The following is a 15,807-nucleotide window of genomic DNA, read 5'->3' on the forward strand; positions in this document are numbered from 1 at the left end:
ACTGAGGTGCAGAAAAGCGAGGAGGCTGAAGGATGACTTCCTGGTTTAGATATTGGACAGACGAATGAGAAATGCAACTGGATCTAGTCCTCACCTGGTGATCTCAATGCAGAGATCATTAAAGAGGTTAAGGTTGGAGGCAGTCCGGACTGTCGCGACCGTGCCCTAGTGGGGTTTGTGACCTTGAGGAACATAGGCCTAGATAGGAACAGAGTCAGGACCTTGAACTTCAGGAGAGGAAACTTGCAGCTGTTTAAGAAAGTATTGAATGAAATCGCCTGGGAAAGCCTCCTCGGGGACATAGGAACAAAAAATGCTGGCATTTCTTTAAGGATACTGTTCTGAGAACACAAGAACTCTCCATCTGCCAGCAGAGCAGGTAGGAAACTTGATTCATGACTGAGAAGGGACCTGCTAGTAAAAATGGGGGCAATGAAGGAAAAGTACAGGCAGTGGAAGGAGAGACACGTCGTCTGGGAGGAATATAAGTATGCCATCTGGACATGCAGATGGATAAGAGAAGCCGAGGCACAGGTGAAAATCAATTCAGCAAGGGATGTGGAAAAATAACAACGAATTCAATAGGTACTTTGGTCAGAAGAAAGAGACAAAGAAGAGTGTACCCTCTCAAATGAAAATGGAGAGATAGCTTCAAGACATGGAGAAAGCTGAGATTCTCAAACAGTTCTTCACGTTGATCTTCACTGGCAGTCAGAATTCCCATGCCTCTTAGGCCTTTGAACTTCCCGGTGGGGTTGAGGAGAGCAAAATCTTTCTTGCTGTAAGAACAGAGCAAGTATGTGACCTCTTCATGAGGCTCAATATGTACAAATCTGTGGGGCTGGAAAAGATACATCCCAGGGTCCTGAAGGAGCTTGTTGATGTAGTTGTCAAGTCATTTTCCATTGCATTTGAAAATTTGAAAATTTGTGGCTGTCAGATGAAGGCCACAGCGAGTACAGAAAGGGAAACTTCACTCCCTTTTTAAGAAAGGGAGAAAGGAAGATCTAGAGAATTACAGATCAGTAAACCTCATGCCTGTGATTCTGTGGAAGTCTCAGAGATCCTTCCTTGAGCAGGCTCCAACTGCAGTATTGGTAACAGGAGTTTTAGACTAAAATGAGGAAAAGTGCTGTAACAAACCTACGGTGAGCATAATATTAGCTAAGAGTACTTGGGAAATTAAGCAATGAAGTGACTGAGTGTATGGAAAGTGCTGAGTAAGGGCATGAACCTCTGATTGATCACCTGAGGCGAGCACAGAGGAGCACAGGTGAAGGCAATTCTCCTGTGTGCCGGAAGGGGTGGAGCCTGGCTGCACCTCTCCTAGACCTGTTTAAGAGCTGGCTACCACTGGGGAAGGATCTCTTGCGGTGGTCTGCTCTGCTGGTGTTTTGTGAGTGTGCCCAGGATAGGGGTAAGCTTTCTATTGTTTTCTGTTGTCATAGTCTGCTTTGCCTAACTCTTTTGTTTATTTTGTGATTATAGCATCGTACTATTCTTCGATTTTTACACTGAGCACATGGTAGTGTAGTATGACTTTTCACAAAGTGAGGTGTGGTTTCAAAGAAATAAAATATGTTAGCTGCAATACGTTGTTTTGTTATAATGCTCTGAATAGGATGGGTTTCCTGTTGAAATCTTATAGAACATACAGTGGAAAACCTTTGTGTTTAATCTGGGAAAAAAAGGGTAAATAGTAACATGATGGTTAAGTACACAGCTGTTCAGTCAGCTTTATATTTGACTTTCTAAAGAATGCTCTTAGGATGTGACTGAAAGGCATGCAGAACTACAGTATTCATAAATGCAAAGTAATGCACTTAAGGACAAGATAAAACAGCTGCATCAACATATATGCAATGTTGGGCTCTAATTTAGTTCTCAGCACTTGGGAAAGAAAGCATGGAATTACATTTAAGTCCCAGAATAGGCCCGAAGTTGGGAAGACCGGAGGTGTGGCTGAGGAGAGCCTTAAAAGAACAATGAAACAAACTGGCTTGACGAATTAGAAGGACATTTACAGAAGAGGTGAATTGTGATGGAGGTTTATTAAAATTATGGGAGTATAGAAAAGGTGAATAGGGAGTGATTGCTCCTCTTCTGACAATCCAATTCTAAGAAGTGCTCAATGACATTATTCAGGCAACGTTCTAACATACAAAATAATACCCTTTTTTCCACTTTGAAGGAAGAAGTTAAGAATTTAAACTTACTGTTTCTAGGGTATAGGAACAAAAGATTGAGGAAAAAATTGTGGACATTCAGTGTCTGTTGGTGACAAAAACAGTGACTTTCAGATGCACTGCCTGGAAGGTTCTCTCTCCCGATATTACTGTGAATCTTCCTTCTTACACTCTTTCTTTAAACACCTATGAATTAAAAACCTGTGAATAGCCGTTGTTGAATGTTATATAACAGGGTCACTGCACTTTTGGTCTGACATACCAGGCTTCTCTGTTCATGTATTTTAAGTCTGTTGAAAAAACGTTGGGCTTCCTGAAGATGAAATGCAGTAATGAACAATTTCCTATCTAATCAGGAGAGCTTTCAGAGTGGCAGCTGATGGAAAGATGTTGCTCAGCTCCACTGGTTAAAGGAAAGTAAGGTCTGATGCTCCAGTGTTAGGTCTAGGCACCGGCAGAAAAAAAGCTTGTAAAACCAAGTGCTCTGTCATCTAAATGGCAGTTCAGTGCCTTATGTCAGTTGTGGCTTTATCCTTTCATGCTAAGTAAAATGTTCTTCTAATCCTCTAGTGTCAACGCTGTCTCAGTAGATACTGACAGAAAGGTCTCCCAAGGCTATTACTTTTTCTCTTATCCTCAAGGGTAATTCAGAATACATGAACAATAACCAGTTAGACTTCAAGGGTTGAGTTCATTTTCATTTAGATTTCTGTTACTTTTTCTTGTTAGTAGGTAGCTTTCTTGACTAGTTATCATGCTTAAAACCCCAGTGCTCTCCCCAAACATTGTGTGGTTCTTAAATATTTGAGCAATCAAATAGTTTTCACATAGAGCTGTAACATATGGAGAGCAGGCAGGTGTCAGGCATGCATAAGGACAGCCTATATACGTCTTTTTCTTCCATACTGGTGTGTTTTCAATGCAAGTATTTCAGCCATGTTTAACTCTTTTGTACTGGGATTCAAATTCTGCAGGCCTGTGTGCTATTTCCCTAATGCAACTGGAGACTCTTGAGCGCGTGTCAGCCTTTGTTAACAGGGCCCTGAGGGACTTGGAATATTTTATCTTGGATCATGGCAATTGCTCTTACTCCTTTTCTTAATTACTTTCTGCTTTAGTTGTTTGTCATTTGCCTTGCTGGTGAACCAACACAAGAAACTCTTAAAGCATCCTGTTCTTCCCATTTGGCAGGAATCAATTTCAATGTCTTACTCTGGTATCATTCCACCCAGCTGTGCTTAGGAGAAATAGCTTTTTTGTGGCCTTCCTTGCAGCTCTTTCTGAATACCTGTAACAATCTTATACATTCATCTGGTGACTGTATTATTAGAATAGGGAACTGTTGCAGTAATCAAAAGTAACTTTTAAATTGCGTTCTCAGCTAAGCTACGAGAATACTGTAGTTACATCAGGTATATCAAGGCTATTCCTATAGCCTGTTTTTTCACAGAGCAAATGAAAACGCACTTTTGGGTTTGAAAATTTATTAAGTCTGTAAACAGAAGAGTTGAAGTTTAACCGTTTTATTACTTTTTATAGACAGTTTTCTCTCTGTACGTACTTCGCTTATGTTTAAATATTCCTTATTGCTTTTTTATCTATTTTTCTAAAGTTTATATTAAGTAGGCTTGATTCGGCTGAATTAAAAAAAAATTTACACAACTTAACATTCTGCTGAACCTCATGGTTTACTGTTGTAACATTTACAAAGCCTATTTTCCTGACCTTATACACTAACTCAGGCTTTTGTCTAGAGGCCTATAGAATAAATGTTAAGCACAGGTTTATGCTAATATGCACATTAGTTTGCAAGCTAAATGTTAAGGCAATTCTTCTGAAGGAAAAAGTAGAATCAAAAGGACGCATCATTACAATAGAAAAACTGAACAAACACGTGCAGTGTAATACATAAATATTATTCTGGCTAATTGTACTGAAGGGTGTAACCCCTAATATACAGCCCTTACTATTCTCTGCTATCAGTTGAAATGTTACTTTGTGGTATGGTTTTTCTTTTTTATTTTATTTTATTTTATTTTTTTTTTTTAGACTTCTGGTAGTTATAATGGCCATTTTTATTTATACTTTAGTAACTGGAGATTGTTTTCTAATGAATGGAAAGCATTGGAAAAGTTCTGAGTGATTAATCGTACCTACTGATGGTAAAGAAAATCGTGATAAGAAAATGGAAAAAACTGAAGAATATAGTGAAGAAATAATTTTTTCTGAGTAACATTTAGTTTTGTGTATTCTTGAGGCATATTTCAAGTATGTTCTGTAAAATGCAAACAGAACTCTTCCCTTCATGCTTATTTGATATTTCTTACATGCAGATATCTTATAAAGGCTCATTGGTCAGAAATTTCAAACACATGTCTTTTATTCATATCAGAAATATTGCGTGAGTGGAATTTGAGGAGGCGTCCTCAGAGTAAGTCTGGAGACCACCTGGGGGTCTCTGCCCCGGGGAGAGATTTGTCCTCGGAAGCATTATGGGAAATACCTGTCCAGGGGTACATCCCAAAGCGTGCTGTGTTTGAGGATGGCTGTTATGGGGCAGTCAGTCTTGGGGAGTATAGAGAACAGTGAAGTGGGGGAATACATCCCACGTGTCCCTGATGAAGACGGTATCACGCTGTTCTGTGCTTTGTATCCTGATTTGCCTGGTGTGCAGGGACAGTGGGACTTTAATGGACAGCGGGACTTCAGTTGGGTGTGTGGTGTTGTTCTTCTTCATTTAGCAGAGGAAAGGAATTGTAGGGAAGATATTTTGTGTGGCTTGCAGCGAGTGTGAGGCTGAATGTCTACAGTAGGTAAAAAGGTAGGATTAAATACAGACTGTGCACATCATCCTTCCTCCCCCTCAAGCTATTCTTGTTGGTGTGGTCATAGCCTATAAATAAGTAATGGAATACTGTCTTAAGTATTAAGTATTTAATAGAATATGATTACATTACAAGCTAAGAGCTTAAAAAAAAAAAGTTACTCAAGTGTGTGACTGAAAGCACAACGGAGGTGTTATATGCTGCATTTTAAAACAAGTCAGCCTATTTTTACTGTTAGAAATCTCCAGATGAAGTGAAATGTTTTGAAGAATGTCATGTTTAGTAAATTATGAGTTACACCTATTTCCACAATTCTAATATCTTCTACAGAAAACATACAAAAACTCCTAAGTATTCTTTATAAGCAAAAGATACAAATTCATTTTTTTCTTGTTATCCCACATATGCTTTGCAGTGATGATGATACACATAATGTATTGCTAAACAAACATGAAAGTTAAGCAGAATTCCTTGCTGTCACGGCTTAGGCAGCTAATTTAAACTGAAGTCTTAGGCATTTACTTTTAAAAATTGTTCACCTGATAATTATCAGCTGAAAATTGGTTCTGCATTGCATTGTTATAGGCTGTTTTTTGTTGCCTACTGAGTTACTTGTTACAATAAGATTTTAAAGTGTACTCAAACAAATGAATGGTTTATGAGACAAGTATTTGATTTGTAAATATGTATACAGATTATAATTTTCTACCAAGATCTTGGAGGTAGTGAGCTTACTATAGCTGTAATATAGGAGCTGAACACGTTTTGTATGTGCTCTACGTATGAGAATTGTATCAATAGAAGAATATGAAAACTACTTACCTGTGCAGAAGTGAGCACCTGCCCTTTCGTGCAAGCAAATGTGATTTGTCACGCTGTATGTGAAACAGGTCTGCCAAATCAAGTCTTGCTACTCCATAGTAATCAATGATCAAAAGTGAAATAGGTAATAAGAAGTTGAATTGCACTGATTAGTTTTCAGTGTCTCAAAGACTTTGAGTTTGCGCAGTATTTATTTGTGTAATGTTGTATCACTGGATATCTTACTGTTTCACACAAGTGTATTTTTTTTTTTGCTACTTGAATTTCATCCTGTGATACCTTCATACAGCTGGCTTTTATCCCAAGATGTTTTGACTTGTTGCACACGGTCTGTGGAAGCCCATTCGGAAGAATGAAGCAGGTTTGAGAAAGGCTTATTCATCTGAGATTTGATTCCATTTTGATAGAGCTTGCTGAAAGCAGGGAGGGGAGCATTTCTGTGTCAATGCTACGTAGCAGTAAGCTGATAGAAATAATATGGCAGCAGAAATAAACAATGCATGGTTGCCTATAACATTAGGTATATGTTGTTCTGTATGGCTAACTAAGTTTCATTTGCGTTACAGTTCTAAAGTAAGACTGGAAATACTTGTTTTCTCTTATGCTAAAATGAGATTTAGTTTCTGGTATGTTTCCATTTTTCAATTAGGCTAATAAAATTTCAGCAATAATTTTCAATTATTAATGACAGTATGACTTAGGATTATTCAATTTTGTATGTTATTTTTAGAAGCTGTTGTCAATCCAACAATGAATACATATTTTATCACAAAGAGACTCAACTGTGTCTATCTTGAAACCGTGTCATTAGGGAGCATTTTAGTGAGGTCATTCTTGGTTTCTTTAGGCAGCGTTTATGCAATAGCTTGTTTTAAGGTTCTGTTTTCTTCCTCCTGGAATATACGATTTCTCTTTTCTGCAGTAAGGATTTAGAGTTTTTCCCATCCGCTCCTCTTACCCACCTTCCTTATTCCAGTCGTACTAGGCATTTTAAGAGACTGCATGCATATGAGTCTCATTAGACTATGCTGGCTGGTGATGTTTCCCTTTCCTGGAAGCTTTCAGCTGGATGGTTTTGCTTTTGTTTTATTTTTCTGCTCAGCATTTTGTTCTTCCAAACAGCTTCAGATGTTGTGCTCCTTGTTCCTGGTGCTAGGAGAGGGGAAGGCAGTGAGTGAATCTTGTTCCACTAAAGCAGAATGTAGACATTTGCTTCCTAGAAGGTGCTTCTACTGTGCAAATACTGTCATTAGCTTTATTTCTCTCATGCTTCAGATTCCCATGTGAAGATTTTGGTTGCTAATGTACTTTGGGGTTTGTAAGCAGAAAGTAATGGAGGGCAAATCATCATCCTGCACCTGCCTACACTGGGAATTCTTTTCACTGAGTGACATAGGCAATTGTTTTTTTTTTTTTTTTACTTGAGTCATTTTGAAGTATGCAGAACATCAAGTGGGAAAGCTGAGATATTTTTAATATCTACATTTGTCTCTACGTAAAGAACATCACAAAAGGAGATGATTGTGGAGGCATTCTGCATTAGATTCTTCCTGCGGTTTCTGTGTTTTAAATGTTCTCATCTATTTCGTGGCCAAAGGCAGCAATAATAAAGATAACTGTGTAAACCCAGTGAAATTAGAAATCGCATGTACCACTGCTTGACTAGATGAGTGAAATGTCCAAGTCTGTCTGCTCAGAGTCTCAAATTTTCTTTGTTATATTTGTAGCGGCTTTGTTTTAAAATTACATACAGAATAGCTTGCTAACTTAATGGCTTAACCCTGAAGGGAAGTGATGCTTTGTCATGCAGTAACTGGTAAATTAAAAATGCATTAAAAACAGTTGGTGTAACATTGAGATGCAATATTTCTGGGGTTTCTGTCCAAGTTCCCTTTCCTGAGCTTTATAACCCATAGTGGTGCTACCTCTGCGTTTTCCCCTATTCTCATGATGTAAGATTGTGACAGCTTTATAGTATGCAACGCATTCGAATCCACACGGGACAAATGAAAAATGACTTGGAAAGAATTTTCTTTCAGAGATTGTTGGCAATTTGAAACTTAGTGTTTGTGTAGGGCTTTTAAATGTTGCTTTTTAAGTCGTAATATCAATTAAGGGGGAAGAAGTCCAGTGTTTGAGAGATACTTAATAAAAATCTGTGGTAAATATAAACAGACTGTAGAGAAAGTGTTTAGGACTCTACAGTTCAGCATCTCTAGAACTTGTTCTTTCTCATCTGTCTGGTATGATTATACATACTGCGATCATGTAGTAATCCTTCATGAGAACCTTTTGTTTTCTTGACTTTTGTGGGAAAGTTGATCATTTTGTGCCACAAGACTTCATCAGGTTGATAATATAAAGGTGCTAAAAACCAAAATGCTATTTCAAAATTGATTCAACATGCCAAGTAGCATTGCAGTTTGATTTTTAGACAACTCCTTAATCTTAAACTAGCTTTTCCCTCTGGAAAGTGTCCAGTGTTTCCACAGCTGTGTAGGATTTATTAATCTGAAAGATGAAACTAAGTAAACTTGCAGCCTAGCTTTTCCCAAGCTGCTTCAGTTAGCAAATATGATTTATTAAAATCTTGTTGATTTTGAAAGTGGAAATAATTTGCTTTTAAATATATGCATTCATATTCGATAGAAGATTTATACTTCAATTTTATACACTTTTGGAAAATGCTGGGAGATCACAATCTAAAACAGGGCTTTAAAACTGTACTCTTCTTGGCCTAAATGTGATAATTATATTTATTTGGGAAAAAAAAAAAGTTTTAATATTTATAAGCAGAGAGATATTTTAGACAAGAACAGCAAGGCATTTTTTAAGGATTTTGGTGACCAGTTCCAAATTCTGCCACCTAGTAAGATCAATACATGCGTAATTATATTGTATCTTCCAAAAAAAACCCAAAGACTGTTTAGGCTCTCTGAAAATAACATTTAAATAACAAATGCTTTTTCTGTGAAACAGAGAGATGTTAAAGGAAAGCCATCCTTTTGAATCTGTAAATTTTGTACATCGTGCTTCCAGGCATACTGAATAAAGTACTTATTCCCCAAAAAATTATTGGGATAGATTGATTTGTAGTATACCCAGATTTAAGGAATGCCATGCCTTACACACTGTGGCTTCTGTCATAAGCTCTTGTAGTTCTGGAGTGAGAATGGAAGTACCCATATTTTACATGTTGTTGAAAAAAGTCATTTCTTTAGCAGTAGGTAACAGAGCATGTGGAGTTACGAGAGAAATTGTAGAGAATCGCAGCGTGTATGATGAGGAAAATTTTCATGTGAAACACAGTAAGAAAGTGAGCATTCTTACTTACGTCTAGAAAGGTTTCAGAAATGATGAGAAGAAACAGTGGGTTTTCTAGAACCTGTAGGTAAAACTCTCAGTGCTTATTACATGCAGGTGGTTTATTACATCTACTCTAACTGGATTTTAAGTGTGGTGAAACAAGCTGAATTTGAGGGAGAGATTAAAGAAGAAATAGACCCAGCTTGTTGTCTTTATGTGTGGTGAGTACTACAGAGGGAACTGCACCAGCCTTATGTCATAGTTAATGAAATGGGATGTAGTGATACGAGTAATGCTTCGAAAAAAAATCAAGTGTGATTGTCTAGTTCCTTTTATTTTACAAGCAGCAGCTCCAGGTGAGGAAAGCAAATTCATCAGAATGTTCAAGCTGAGGGTGGCAAGGGAAGAAAGTTTTGGGGATGCTCTTCAGGTGAGTGGCCGATAGCAGCAACAGCATGTTACCTGGCTCTGTGCCTGTCTTCTCGGCCACCTGCTGCTTGTTGAGTCTTGTGTTTCAAATTGCAGAGAAAACCTGCTGTGTTGCTATTCACATTTTTCCTATTCTGGGTATTGTGCATATTGATGTAAGCTTCCTTTCATTGCTTCTTTGATCACATAAGGGGATTAATTGGCACGTATTTTTTGCATTTGATCTGAAGTTGGTTGTCCAGTCAAATTTCAGCATACCAACTCTTGCTGGCTGAACAGTGCTTTAGATTGTTTCCTAACAGTAATGGTTGCTTGGTGTGTTTTTTTGCTTGAAAAACTATGTTTGCAAATAATTAATAACAAACGTATCTTGAGCTCTGGAAAATAAGTGATGTTTTCTACTAATAGTAGTGGCAGATAAAGAAGTTCTGTGTGAATAGGATATTACCTAAAGTAGATCCTTGCTGTTTTCACAGGTGGTGACTGTATTGCTGAAACTTCTGAGGAAGTAATTCATGCATAAATCTAAGCGTATGTCAGGGAGAGTAGCTGGTTTGTCAGTACTTGTGTGTCTGTCCTCTGTTCAGGGCAACACAGGACATATGCTTATGATGGGGAGGTGTTTTGCAATGGAAAAATTCAGTTTTCTTGGTATCTCTCTGCTTGATGGATACATTAGATGATTCATGACAGATTACATGACAAGTATAGCTAAGGGCTCAACTTCAAAAAAAGAAGTTACAACCCATTAATCAATATTCATTTTTTATATAAAAGCATTATTGTTTTGGGGCACCTAAGGGCTGTGGCTACTCAAGAGTCAACATATCTTATTAAAACTGTTGAGTATCACAGTCATTCATTTGTTTCACTTTAAATGCTGACAAAAAAAAATCTGCTGGAATAACTGAATCAGAATTTTGTATGCTTGTTTTCAACAACAGAACACCCTAATAATAAAGTGCAAGGCTATGTAATAGAAACGAATGAAGTGTAAAATAAAGTAATAGAAAAACATGACAAGCTAAATGCTTTCTGCAATGCAGTGTTCTTGGAAGGGAGTCCTTTGCAAAAAAGAAAAAAGTTACTTCCATTTTTCTCCACGTGTCTCAAATAGACGTTTCTGATTTGTCTTTTACTTGTTTGAAGAATATTTTTTTGTTTATGTGGTATAGAATATATCTGTCCAAAGTTCAAGGTTTAATAGCCACAGTAGCTGACATGGAATAGATCTTTACCAAGTAGTTGGTAGATCAGGACTAAGTGTTTCTTGTTTCATCTATTCATGTATTAGCTGTATAATCTGCAGTGTGTTTACACAGTTCCAATGTAGAGGTGTGAAGTCCTGCTGTAATTGCAGCTTGCCTGCCTTTTTGAAATATTCCAGAAGTGCAGCGCTGTGCCTCATTCAGTGAAAAGCCTAAGACTGTAGAGGTGAGACCACAAAAACACAGCAGGCCAAGAAATAATGAAGGAACAGCCATGTAAGTAGGAAAATAATTACAACCTTAGTTTTACTTAAATGGTTTTGGGGTTACTATTCTTTCTTTATTCCCAGTTAAATTCTGCTCAGCCTGTACAATTAGGCAGCAATCAGGGAAATGAGATGGTTTTACTGAGCAGACAGCACGAATGCTTTGAAGCCTTTCCCACCTAGGTTGCACTGCCCCTCCCAGGGAGGGCAGTGACACAACTGTGTCTGACCAAAAACATTTTATTCCCAAACTTTTCAGTCCCAGATCATTGTAGAAAGCACCTGATATTCTTGGGGACTTTAACGTTCTTGGCAGTACAGCATGTCTCCCTGTTACGGACAGATTAGAGAAGTGCCAAAGCTGTAGGCTTGCAATCTGGAGGATGCAGGGATGATAGGGAGATTTTAGAAGTTTCCCATACTTAGCACTTAAGATGCTGTAAGAACGGACTGTGGTTCAGATCAATTCTGATACAAAGTGTTTTTCTTTGCCATCCATACCAATTTTCTCGTCCTTGTACCTTGTCACTTTGCTTTTCCTGTAGTGACAGCCTGTTGGATCTGCAGCACTGTGTGTGAGCCTGAGGTGGTGGGGATTCCTTTCTGATAGCCACAGGTTTTTGTCTTATGAGCCTGAGATTTGATTACCCATGTCATTGGCTTAGCTTGCATAGCTGCAAATGCTATTAAAGGTAATAAAATTTATCCAACCCTGGCATTGCTGTGCTGTGGGCAAAGGATATTGTTCTCAGCAATCCCCATTTACTTCTACCCATTTAACTCTGTTGAAGCTAGGCTAATGGCTTCCTATGACATTTTTGAAAGGACAGCCATTAGATCGAATGAACAGATATCCACCTAGCAGAATGTAACTTTCAAATATTTATGAAGAAATGAAATTACCAAGTTTGTCATCGGTGACATTGGTAAACAAGGCTGTTCAGGATTTAGATGCAGAATCAGATCTTTCCCTGTTTCTTTTTCCAGGCTCACAACTCTCTGCTGTGGGCTGGAAAGCAGACTGTCCTGATGTTGTGATTGGATAGGAAGAGTTTGTAAGGCTTTAAGTAGGTAGAAAAATCTAAAATGAAATTCCTAACAGGTAGACAAGATAGGCAAGAAAGTTAGGCGTTTCACTGCTTTGATTATAAGAAGTACTATGGGAAAAGAGGGCTTTAAAGTCTGTTTTACAGACCATTCTAATCAGTGCTGGATTGGAAGTGGTAGTTGTGCAGGGGCAAGATACAGCGTCGCAGTCAAAACCCTATCATCTCACGGGCCGGCATCATTGCCTGTATTGCCTACACTGTTTGAATAAGATTTCTTTTCTGTAATATTTTTCTGAAGGATGAAGTGTTCAAGCTATTGTGTTTCTAGGAATCAAATCAAGCCATTACAGTTTAAGTGATGCTTTTCTTTTTGTTCCATAACCAAACAAAGTAAACAGGATCTGTTAAATCACAATACTTGTGTAATGCACAATGTTCATACTGTGTATTCTCTGCTCTCTGCAAAGCCTATCATACCGTGTGTGCTTTTCAAATACTAAGTAATTCTTATATATTATAGAACAGTGTTTTAGATCAACAAAGATTTGCTGTTGTATATTAGTACAGCTAAATGAAATATTTGAGAATAAACAAGCAGCATAAATGGTAATCTCTCTGAACTTAAAAATCTAATTTGAACTATATTAAGCAGCCAGGATTATGGTTTGATTTGAGATCTCTTCCTGCAAACATTTATTCGTTAGACTTCAACAATAACAAAAAGCCTTCCAGTCATTACTTAATCCTTAACTAACATTGGCGAACCTACTAGGATCAGCTTCTATGTGTAGCAACCAGAGTTAATACTGCAGTGTAAGTCATCAGAAATGACATTTTCAACCTTAGTGGAGTAAGGGGGAAAAAATAACTTCTGCTATATGGCTTTGTAATTCTGAAAATAGTTAGAGTATGTGAATACAGTGCCGTAAAACATGGCTATTAACACTGTAACTTCAGAGTGTATGCGATAATGTGATTAGAAGGTCAAAGAGATCTCATTTTGTAAATACTTATGTGAATCATCTGTTCGTGAATTCTTCTGCACTTGAGCAGAAATGGTCATTTTATTAAGCATTACTCTCGGGAATTAGAAGAATCGGCCCTTCAGTGCTGTGTAATGAGTTCCTGCTCATTACATAATGCCACTCCAATAAATTTTTTTAATCTGTTTTTTCCTGATGATCTGGTTAGTTCACAAAACAACTGAACTGGAAATCAGTCCCACTCCAAAATGAGATGCAAATATAGTTCAATTAGAAGGTACAATAGTATTAGCCTTGGTTGTAGTATTGAGTTGAACATTGTATGCTGTTGAAAAGCAGCTGACTCATGATCCATGGGAATTGATACCGCCCCACCAGCTGCTTTAATGTGCAGCTTTACTGGCGATAAAATATAAATCTTTTCTCTACTAGGCAACTCAGTTTTATATGTATCTTTCTAACAACTGGAGAGTTTTCCTGTTGAGGATCAAATTTTTAATCAATTTCCAATTTCCAGAACTCAGTGTTTTATGTTGAGCCTCCTCCATGCGCAAGTGCCAAAAAAAAGTGTATTATCTCCTACTGTTTTCAATGCATGAATCTGATTTTTTTCAGTAACTTCAGTCAGCTTTGAAGGCAATGAGAGTTAGTACAGTGTAAGAGGGATATATATATATATATGTACATATATATGTATTTTGATTCAAGTTTTGGGATTAAGAAAAAATATGAATTCATTTTTTGTTGTCCAGAACATAGTTCTATTTGTGAAATCCTAGTCCAAGGTATCAAAATTCATGTGTTATTTCAGTTGCGTAATGCAAAAATGAAGATTTTGTAGCTTTTTTGTTGTGGTAAACTTTGAATGTGGACTTTCTGTTTGTGCATTCAGTGCAATAGGAAGTCATTTCAAGTCTGTTGTAAAGAAATGATCAGATTTAGATCATAGATTTGTAGAACAATTAACTCCGTGTTTCTTAAGAAAAGCAACTGAAAAACTTTCTCCCCTCATCCTGTTCCCACTGCTTTTAACATGACTTACTATATTGATCAACTTTGAATGTGTCCAGGTCTAAATTCAGTGTTGCGTATGTGGTATTTAATCATTTGCTACGCATCTATGACTAAATCTTTTAGGTTTTAATTACTACAGTGAAATTGCTTTTAAATTCAGCTTGTAATGCTGGCTTCGCTTCTAAACTTTTATCAAGTATTCGACAATGGCATTGCAACTTCTTAAAGTTTATGGATGTCTGACTAAAGCCACGTATTTATCCAAAGAGAATCAGAGTTTTGTGTATACAAGCATACAGTGAGCTTTTATAGATGTATTGCTGTCTACTAACTTGGTCCTGCAATGACCTCATACTTCCTTAGAGAAATGAAGAACAGAAGAGCTTGCAAGGTGACTCAAAATGGAGGAAAATGAGAATGTCTATTCTAGATGACTTGTTTGTCATCACTTAATCATAACGTTGTTACTGACATGGTCATCAAAATTTCTAATGACGAAATGTCTCTCTCCTGCAAATGAAATACTGTTTTACAGTTTCTAATAGTGCCAATGGTCATCTGACTGAATTAAGTCTTTTTGCTGCAGTGTTAATTAACATCTCACCATGTTTAGTTCCATTTTGTATTTCACTGCTCAGCTGATGAATTGAAAGTATTGCATGCTTTCAGCATCATTTTTCTGTGGAATCAAAGAGAGCGTAATTAGTTACAGCTCTTTGTACTAAATGTCTGTCAATATTACATGGCAGCATCATTTGAGCTGTAAAATGTCACTGATTTTGGTTTTTATTTCCATTACGTATGAGCAGTGCTATTGTTTTTCACACAAATCTAAGAGACAGTATGTATGTATGCCAACTCTAAGCTTGGAAGGTTACTGAAGTGCACTGACAGGCTAACACAGGAATCTTTCTGTGGCAAGTAACAGCAATGTAATGTGAGGGGGAGGGGAACAGGTTGGGTGGAGAAACAGCTTGAGAGCAGCCCTGAGGAGAAGGATATGAGAGTGTTGGTCAATCAAAGATTGAACATGAACCAACAGTGTGCGCTTGCAGCCCAGAAGGCCAGCTGTGTCTTGGGTTGCATCAAGAGAAGCATGACCAGCAGGTGGTTCTGTTCCTCTACCCTGCTCCTCTGAGACCCCACCTGGAATACTGCATCCAGTTCTGGGGCCCCCAACACAAGAAGGGCACCAAGCTGTTAGAGTGGGTCCAGAGAAGGGCCGTGGTGATGATCAGAGGGCTGGAGCACCTCCCCTGTTAGGACTGATGAAGAGAAGGCTCTGAGAAGACCTTACAGCAGCCTTCTAGTACCTGAAGGGGGCCTACAGGAAAACTGGGGAGGGACTTCGTATGAGGGCAAGTAGCAACAGGCCAAGGGGAGATGGCTTTAAACTGAAAGAACATAGGTTTAGACTAGGTATTAGGAAGAAATTCTTTACTGTGAGGATGGTGAGACACTGTAAGTTGTTGTCCAGAGGTTGTGGATGCCCTCGCTGCGAAGGCATTTAAGGGTGACTGGGTCTTTGAGCAACCTGGTCTAGAGGGAGGTGTCCCTGCCTACAGCAGGGGGTTGTAACTTGGTAAATGTAACAGATTTTATTATATCTTGTTAGTCTTGCTCTAGGCAGGTGATCTTAGAGGTCCCTTCCAATCTAAACCATTCTGTGATTCTCTGGTAGTTTTCAATTTTTTTTTTCTTCTGAAATCACTGGCAGTT

At 38.0% G+C, this 15,807-nt stretch overlaps 1 long non-coding RNA gene across 1 annotated transcript in view; it reads left to right on the forward strand.

The window, feature by feature from the left end:
• The first annotated feature begins 1,365 nt into the window (after window positions 1-1,365).
• The window catches only part of LOC125692035 (uncharacterized), an 82,557-nt gene continuing 68,115 nt past the window's right edge, over window positions 1,366-15,807 (forward strand). The window contains exon 1 of the long non-coding RNA XR_007376421.1: window positions 1,366-1,417. This is a non-coding gene — a long non-coding RNA (uncharacterized LOC125692035). The remainder of the gene's footprint in view (window positions 1,418-15,807) is intronic.

The sequence above is a fragment of the Lagopus muta genome, chromosome 4, assembly GCF_023343835.1.
Source record: "Lagopus muta isolate bLagMut1 chromosome 4, bLagMut1 primary, whole genome shotgun sequence".
In the NCBI taxonomy this organism is placed as follows: domain Eukaryota; kingdom Metazoa; phylum Chordata; class Aves; order Galliformes; family Phasianidae; genus Lagopus; species Lagopus muta.